We start from the raw sequence: 9,896 nt of genomic DNA on the forward strand, positions 1-9,896 counted from the left end.
ATAGGGTTGTTCCCATATATATTATAGCGCTTGGGTGTGTGCTGGCAAACTCTCCCTCTGTCTCCCCAAAGGGCTAGTGGGGTCCTGTCTTCGATAAGAGCATTCCCTGTGTGTCTGCTGTGTGTCGGTACGTGTGTGTCGACATGTATGAGGACGATGTTGGTGTGGAGGCAGAGCAATTGCCGGTAATGGTGATGTCACCCCCCAGGGAGTCGACACCGGAATGGATGGCTTTGTTTATGGAATTAAGTGATAATGTCAGCACATTACAAAAATCAGTTGACGACATGAGACGGCCGGAAAACCAGTTGGTACCTGCCCAGGCGTCTCAGACACCGTCAGGGGCTGTAAAACGCCCTTTACCTCAGTCGGTCGACACAGACACGGACACTGAATCTAGTGTCGACGGTGAAGAAACAAATGTATTTTCAAGTAGAGCCACACGTTATATGATCATGGCAATGAAGGAGGCTTTGCATATCTCTGATACAGCAAGTACCACAAAAAGGGGTATTATGTGGGGGGTGAAAAAACTACCTGTAGTTTTTCCTGAATCAGAGGAATTGAATGATGTATGTGATGAAGCGTGGGTTAACCCAGATAGAAAAGTGCTAATTTCAAAAAAGTTATTGGCATTATACCCTTTCCCGCCAGAGGTTAGGGCGCGCTGGGAAACACCCCCTAGGGTGGATAAGGCGCTCACACGCTTATCAAAACAAGTGGCGTTACCGTCTCCTGATACGGCCGCCCTCAAGGATCCAGCTGATAGGAGGCTGGAAACTACCCTAAAGAGTATATACACACATTCTGGTGTTATACTGCGACCAGCCATCGCCTCAGCCTGGATGTGCAGTGCTGGGGTGGTCTGGTCGGATTCCCTGACTGAAAATATTGATACCCTGGATAGGGACAGTATTTTATTGACTATAGAGCAATTAAAGGATGCTTTTCTTTATATGCGAGATGCTTCGAGGGATATTTGCACTCTGGCATCGAGAGTAAGTGCGATGTCCATATCTGCCAGAAGAAGTTTATGGACGCGACAGTGGTCAGGTGATGCGGATTCCAAACGACATATGGAAGTATTGCCGTATAAAGGGGAGGAATTATTTGGCGTAGGTCTATCGGATCTGGTGGCCACGGCAACTGCCGGAAAATCCACCTTTTTACCTCAGACCCCCTCCCAACAGAAAAAGACACCGTCTTTTCAGCCGCAGTCCTTTCGGTCCTATAAGAACAAGAGGGCAAAAGGACAGTCATATCTGCCCCGGGGCAGAGGAAGGGGTAAGAGAGGGCAGCAAGCAGCCCCTGCCCAGGAACAGAAGCCCTCCCAGGGTTCTGCAAAGCCCTCAGCATGACGCTGGGGCTGTACAAGCGGACTCAGGAGCGGTGGGGGGTCGACTCAGGAATTTCAGCGCACAGTGGGCTTGCTCACAGGTGGACCCTTGGATCCTGCAGGTAGTATCTCAGGGTTACAGGTTGGAATTCGAGAAGTCTCCCCCTCGCCGGTTCCTAAAGTCTGCTTTGCCAACGTCTCCCTCAGACAGGGCGACGGTATTGGAAGCCATTCACAAGCTGTTTTCTCAGCAGGTGATAGTCAAGGTACCCCTCCTACAACAGGGAAAGGGGTATTACTCCACGCTATTTGTGGTACCGAAGCCGGACGGCTCGGTAAGACCTATTCTAAATCTGAAATCTTTGAACCTGTACATACAAAAATTCAAGTTCAAGATGGAATCACTCAGAGCAGTGATAGCGAATCTGGAAGAAGGGGACTTTATGGTGTCCCTGGACATAAAGGATGCTTACCTGCATGTCCCAATTTGCCCTTCACATCAAGGGTACCTCAGGTTCGTGGTGCAAAACTGTCATTATCAGTTTCAGACGCTGCCGTTTGGATTGTCCACGGCACCTCGGGTCTTTACCAAGGTAATGGCCGAAATTATGATTCTTCTGCGAAGAAGAGGCGTATTAATTATCCCTTACTTGGACGATCTCCTGATAAGGGCAAGGTCCAGAGAACAGCTGGAAGACGTAGTAGCACTAACCCAAGTAGTGCTGCAACAACACGGGTGGATTCTGAATTTTCCAAAATCTCAGTTGACCCCGACAACACGTCTGCTGTTCCTGGGAATGATTCTGGACACGGTTCAGAAAAAGGTGTTTCTTCCGAAGGAGAAAGCCAAGGAGTTATCCGAACTTGTCAGGAACCTCCTAAAACCAGGAAAAGTGTCTGTGCATCAATGCACAAGAGTCCTGGGAAAGATGGTGGCTTCTTACGAAGCAATTCCATTCGGCAGATTCCACGCACGAACTTTTCAGTGGGATCTGCTGGACAAATGGTCCGGATCGCATCTGCAGATGCATCAGCGGATAACCTTATCGCCACGGACAAGGGTGTCTCTTCTGTGGTGGTTGCAGAGTGCTCATCTGTTAGAGGGCCGCAGATTCGGCATACAGGACTGGGTCCTGGTGACCACGGATGCCAGTCTGAGAGGCTGGGGAGCGGTCACACAGGGAAGAAACTTCCAGGGAGTATGGTCAAGCCTGGAGATGTCTCTTCATATAAATATACTGGAGCTAAGAGCAATTTACAATGCTCTAAGCCTGGCAAAACCCCTGCTTCAGGGTCAGCCGGTGTTGATCCAGTCGGACAACATCACGGCAGTCGCCCACGTAAACAGACAGGGCGGCACAAGAAGCAGGAGAGCAATGGCAGAAGCTGCAAGGATTCTTCGCTGGGCGGAAGATCATGTGATAGCACTGTCAGCAGTGTTCATTCCGGGAGTAGACAACTGGGAAGCAGACTTCCTCAGCAGACACGATCTACACCCGGGAGAGTGGGGACTTCATCCAGAAGTCTTCCACATGATTGTGAACCGTTGGGAAAAACCAAAGGTGGATATGATGGCGTCTCGCCTCAACAAAAAACTGGACAGGTATTGCGCCAGGTCAAGAGACCCTCAGGCAATAGCTGTGGACGCTCTGGTAACACCGTGGGTGTACCAGTCAGTGTATGTGTTTCCTCCTCTGCCTCTCATACCCAAAGTACTGAGAATTATACGGCAAAGGGGAGTAAGAACGATACTCGTGGCTCCGGATTGGCCAAGAAGAACTTGGTACCCGGAACTTCAGGAGATGCTCACGGAAAATCCGTGGCCTCTACCTCTAAGACGGGACCTGATTCAGCAGGGACCGTGTCTATTCCAAGACTTACCGCGGCTGCGTTTGACGGCATGGCGGTTGAACGCCGAATTCTAAAGGAAAAAGGCATTCCAGAAGAGGTCATTCCTACACTGGTTAAAGCCAGGAAGGAGGTGACTGCACAACATTATCACCGCATTTGGAGAAAATATGTTGCGTGTTGTGAGGCCAGGAAGGCCCCCACGGAGGAATTTCAACTGGGTCGATTCCTACATTTCCTGCAAACAGGATTGTCTATGGGCCTCAAATTGGGGTCCATTAAGGTTCAAATTTCGGCCCTGTCGATTTTCTTCCAGAAAGAATTGGCTTCAGTTCCTGAAGTCCAGACTTTTGTAAAAGGAGTACTACATATACAGCCCCCGGTTGTGCCCCCAGTGGCTCCGTGGGACCTGAATGTAGTTTTGGATTTTCTCAAATCCCATTGGTTTGAGCCACTCAAATCGGTGGATTTGAAATATCTTACATGGAAAGTAACCATGCTACTGGCCCTGGCTTCAGCCAGGAGAGTATCAGAATTGGCGGCTTTATCGTATAAGAGCCCATATCTGATTTTCCATTCGGACAGGGCAGAACTGCGGACGCGTCCTCAGTTTCTGCCTAAGGTGGTGTCAGCGTTTCACCTGAACCAGCCTATTGTGGTGCCTGCGGCTACTAGCGATTTGGAAGATTCCAAGTTGCTGGACGTTGTCAGGGCATTGAAAATATACATTTCAAGGACGGCTGGAGTCAGAAAATCTGACTCGCTGTTTATACTGTATGCACCCAACAAGCTGGGTGCTCCTGCTTCTAAGCAGACGATTGCTCGTTGGATTTGTAGCACAATTCAACTTGCACATTCTGTGGCAGGCCTGCCACAGCCTAAATCTGTCAAGGCCCATTCCACAAGGAAGGTGGGCTCATCCTGGGCGGCTGCCCGAGGGGTCTCGGCATTACAACTCTGCCGAGCAGCTACGTGGTCGGGGGAGAACACGTTTGTAAAATTCTACAAATTTGATACCCTGGCTAAAGAGGACCTGGAGTTCTCTCATTCGGTGCTGCAGAGTCATCCGCACTCTCCCGCCCGTTTGGGAGCTTTGGTATAATCCCCATGGTCCTGACGGAGTCCCCAGCATCCACTTAGGACGTCAGAGAAAATAAGATTTTACTTACCGATAAATCTATTTCTCGTAGTCCGTAGTGGATGCTGGGCGCCCATCCCAAGTGCGGATTGTCTGCAATACTTGTACATAGTTATTGTTACAAAAAAATCGGGTTGTTATTTGTTGTGAGCCGTCTGTTCAGAGGCTCCTACGTTTGTCATACTGTTAACTGGGTTTAGATCACAAGTTATACGGTGTGATTGGTGTGGCTGGTATGAGTCTTACCCGGGATTCAATATCCTTCCTTATTGTGTACGCTCGTCCGGGCACAGTATCCTAACTGAGGCTTGGAGGAGGGTCATAGGGGGAGGAGCCAGTACACACCACCTGATCCTAAAGCTTTAGTTTTGTGCCCTGTCTCCTGCGGAGCCGCTATTCCCCATGGTCCTGACGGAGTCCCCAGCATCCACTACGGACTACGAGAAATAGATTTATCGGTAAGTAAAATCTTATTTTCTTATCCATTAACTAGTTCAACATAGGTCATACCTCCCAACTTCTTGAATTCTTGAGGAGGGACATCTGTGTGCTGCATCATGTGTAGGGGACGCGGCTTTGCGGGAAATGCAATCACGAGTCACCTCCGCTGTTTTCATCACTGTGGAGGCATGAACAGCACTCTGAGCTGCTGAACATACCCCTGTCCCTCTCTGCCGGTGAATAACTGCCCCCCACCCCAAATGCAGGATACTGCAGCCCATGGGTGGGATGGGTGGTATTCATGTGACCGACGGTCTGGAGACCGACGGTCACATGACCTCCACTGACATCCCGTCCCCTCACTATCCCGATGGTCGGCATGCCGACCAACAGGGACTATTTCCACTCGTGGGTGTCCACGACACCCATAGAGTGGGAATAGAACCCTTGGCGACCACAGCGAGCCCGCAAGGGGCTTGCTGCACTCGCCCCTCCCCGCCGGGATCCCGGCGTCGGTATGCTGCCGGGATCCCGGTGTCGGTATGCTGACCGGCGGTCTCCTGACCGCCGGTCAGACATACTACACCCGGGTGGGAAAGCTGGACAGTACTACACCCGGGTGGGACAGCTGAACATACTACACCCAGGTACAGTACCCGGGTGGGACAGCTGGACATACTACACCCGGGTGGGACAGCTGTGAAAAACGGGACAGTTGGGAGCCTGGGAGGTAAGACATAGGTGACGGTAACCATACATTAAATGGAAAGTCCAGGGACAGAGCATTTTGTCCCTCCTGGAGAGTCATGTTGGGAGGTATGCGGATGCATAGGATCACTTACCAAAAATTATGTTGTAGCCAGCAGTCAGTGCCGTAACTAGACATTTTGGCGCTATGTGCAAGAAATGGCAACGGCGCCCCCCCTCCTCCCACCTCCAAAGTAATTTTTTAAAATTACTGCTTTTAAAACTGGAGGGGACAATGACCACTAATATTGTGGCAGTGTTCACACTCATCTCATCTTTTTTTCTTGTTTTATTCTTAAAATAAGGTCAAGTCACTCCCTAGAAAAAAAAACACTTGCAGAAACACTCACATTAACAAGTAAAGGGGATAAGCCACTTGGCAGGTTTATTAAAGCAATGTCCAGATAAATCTTGGTATAATTCATGGCTAACAGTGGGTAGTGTCTGTAAATGGTTTTATCAATAATAGTAATGGTGTAACTGTGAATCTTTAAATCTCAGGAATAGAAATGAAGACAACTGAAAATATGACCAGTAAATTGATCATAATGAAGTTATAAAACAAATTAAAAAAATATGCAGTCATAACATATATTAATAGCATGCATACTAAACAGTGGAATTATCTCTTTTAGTTAGCAAAGTTGGCTTTATAGAGGTGCCCTCCGAGCCTTCATACCTGCAAACTAATCTATCACACGATCGAAATTAATGACACTTGTCATTTTATGTTCATTGGAGAGAATAGCCAAATTTGAAAGACGTTGTCCTATTGAAGACCTCAAGTAGTTCTTTACTAATTTTAATGTACTAAAGTTCCGTTCACAAGATGCTACGGTTACAGGAATACTCAGGAAGATTCGCAGAGCTATATCGATATTAGGGTATGTAGAACTTAGATTCCAGACATGTATAAGGTTCAAAATTTCCTCTGGTGTTGCTTTGCTACAATCTGGGAGGATAGAAACAGCTTGAAAGCTAAAACTCTCTATCTCTGACACAATGTGTGATGCACTCAGATCATTAGAGTACTTCATTGCCAAGTCAGCAGCACATTTTTTCATGTTATTTAGTGGCATGTTTGAGAGGGCAGGCCCAGTAAGGAATTCAAAATCAGTAGAGATTTACATCATGGTTTCATTACGCCACTTCAGTTGTGCAATCAAAGTATCGAAGAAAAGTCTTTGGAAAACCTGCTCAGTGGTCATGTTGAAACCTTCATCTGGAGCTTCATCATCATCAAGCCTTCTTCTCTTGCTTTGCCTCTTCATAGGAAATTCTGGAGAAAGCTCTATTGACTGAGCAATGATGCCTACTTCTTTCACTACTGTATCAACCCCTTCTTCACGCATATTCTGTAGTTGATTCAGAAGTCCACCTGTCAGTGTTGCAGCTCGGTCAATTGATAATCCCTTCTTTTGCAATGCTTGGTTGACAAAGTCTATATTATTTAAAATTTTACCCCACATAATAAGAAGGCAAATTAATTTAAAATCAATACGGTGTATCAGGCTATCGGCTGTGAATGTGTTTCTAGACATGTGGTATCGCTTATTTGGTGCAGTGTCTGCAGAACCCCTGGCAACTGGGTACTTAATGATTTCACAGCACGAGCTTTTGATGACCATCTGGTGGTACTATGACCTTTGAGTGTTACTTTGAGAATTTTGGTCATTGTGTCCCATTTAAGCTGTTGAACTCACAAAAAAAGTAAAGATTTTTTGAACAGTTGCAAAGAATGACACCAATTCCACAGAGGAACTGGCAGCATGAACTCCAACTAGATTGAGCGAATGTGCAGCAGATGGAACAAATCTAGCCAGATTGTTCACTTCGGTCAGTCGTACTTGCACACCATTATATTTTCCTGCCATATTTGCTCCGTTGTCATAACCCTGCCCACAAATATTACTTGTATCAAAACCGTCCTTGCAAAGCTTCTGTTCTATTTCAGCAGCAAGCCCACTGCCTGTTTTCTTAGTAGTTTCAATAAAGTCTATGAAGCTCTCTTCCACGCTGCATTTTCCATCTGAAATCCTAACATACCTTATTATTTCACACAGTTGTTCCTTGTGTGCAGTGTCTGGGGTGCAGTCAAAGATAATCAAATAATATTTAGCCTCTTTTAGTCTATTGATTATTCTTGTCTCACTGTGTTACCAAGGAGGTTAATGCATTCATTTTGGATGGCTGGTGAAAAATAGTTAACACTGCCTTTCTTATGTTTTTTAATATGACCTGCTAGCTCAGAATTGTGTTGGCTACTGGCATTGAGGAAGTTAAGGAATACTCCCGAGTTGGGTTGGCCAAATGTCTCACATGAACCACGAAGAGCTAAATTGTTTGTGGCACAGAAGATCACTGCATGAAGAATTATTTTTAAAACTTCTCGCCACTTCTGTTTTTCGAACGCAATAGCAGTTAGAAGTTCATTGTCAAATCCATGACCTATCTTCAAATTTATCTGTAAGGCTCTCCAATTCAAGAAATTCTGATGGTGATCAGGCAAGTTTTCATGGTTTTCTCATCTGGGATTCAAATGCCTCCAATCAGAAAAGCCTTTCTGAGGATTTGCAATACTTGAAGTGGGCTGGGATCTTTTTCCAAAAAGTATGGAAAACAAAAGACAGCTCTCTGCATCTCAGAAAACATTAGCCATGATCGCTCTACTATTTCACCGTTAGGTAGAGTATTAAAGAACCAGTCATGAGTAAATCGCCTTCCATCACTAGTGGTCGAGAGGATGAAATCTGCATCTTTCCGTTGCTCTGGTCCATGTTTTACTAAATCGCACTTCACTTTATCTGTTATATTAGGCCATGAATGTGTATCATTAAAATTAAATGGACGCATTTCAGCCATTTCAATTTCTAAATTGTGACCCTTGTCAGCAGTTACAATTATTGTATCAAATTCTTCCTGAACATCTTCTCCTAAATCAGAAATCTCTGGCAGTGGCGACTCTGCTCTAGAGGTTCTTGCAACATCACCGGCACCGCTATCTGACTTTGCGAGCCATTTCTGAAAATTTTGGGAAAGCTTTCGTGCTTCCTGCTCTCTCTCTTGCTTCATCTTTTTAAATTCTGCACCTGATGGTTTCTTTGGGGGCATAGTTTGTTACTATAATAAAAGAATTTCTGACTTTATTATTGTGATTTAATAAAGAGGCTTATCTCTACATACTGTTTTAATTTTATTCTTAAAAGTTATATATATGGCAGCACGGATGGTGTAATGGTTTGCATTATTGCCTCAAAGCACTGGGGTCATTGGTCTGATTCCCATCATGGCCGTATCTGTGCAGAGTTTGTATAGTCTCCCCGTGCTTGTGTGGGTTTCCACCGGGTACTCCCACACTCCAAATAAATACTGGTAGGTTAATTGGCTAACATCAAAAATCGACCCTACCATGAATGTGTGTGTGTGTGTGTACATGTGGTAGGAAAAAATAGATTGGAGCAGGGACTGATGTGAATGGCAAAATATATTCTCTGTAAATCACTAAAGAATATGTGTGCGCTATATAAATAACTGGTAATAATAAATAAGGGTCCAAAGCACCTTACAGAGTGCATATGCATATACATATATTTAAAACAACTAACAATCCCATACAGCAGAAACATCCACAAACAGTTAGTAGGATGTAACCATGTACCATGTTCGCATAGGTGTGATCTGCACCTACCAAAAAAAAAATCAATGTAAAAATAGATAATGAGAGCACTACTTCTATGGTCTTTTTATTACAACAGTACAACTATATTATATTTATAATTTACTATATTTGCTTTTTAATAAATTCTTATATTCTGTCGAAGTCGAAATATTATAGTCACACGCATCACATGCAAACACCACACAGAGTGGCCTCCGTGCGGGTGCCTGTTCTGTTGTGCGTGCGCATACTCGCACGTTGCGTATATTGGCTCACGAGGTCCTGCGTATTACTGCGTGGTATGAGTACATACGGTAGCATATGCATTCGCATGGAAAAGCCACAAAGACATATCTCATATTTAATCAACATAGCACATAATTTACACATAGCCCACATGCACCACACCAGCGAGTTACATTTGCTTCAAAGGTACAACAACAGAGGGATTCGACTTCATAGGATATGAGGGGACAGAATTAGGTTAGGAGGTGGTGTTTGGTATCCAGCTGTGCAGTCTTTCAAGGGCAATATTCCGGTAGCAGTTTGCAGAAGATAGCACGCTCCTGCGCATAGATATGCGCAGGAACAGAATATTAATATTACACTGTATTTACTGTACTCTTGATATTCGGCGGGAACCCAGTGGAGAACATCTGCAAGTGCACCTGAACCAGGCATCGCCCACCTATTCAAACCGACCTATGACCCCTCCTGTACTGTAAATG

Source organism: Pseudophryne corroboree, chromosome 1, assembly GCF_028390025.1.
Source record: "Pseudophryne corroboree isolate aPseCor3 chromosome 1, aPseCor3.hap2, whole genome shotgun sequence".
Lineage (NCBI taxonomy): Eukaryota > Metazoa > Chordata > Amphibia > Anura > Myobatrachidae > Pseudophryne > Pseudophryne corroboree.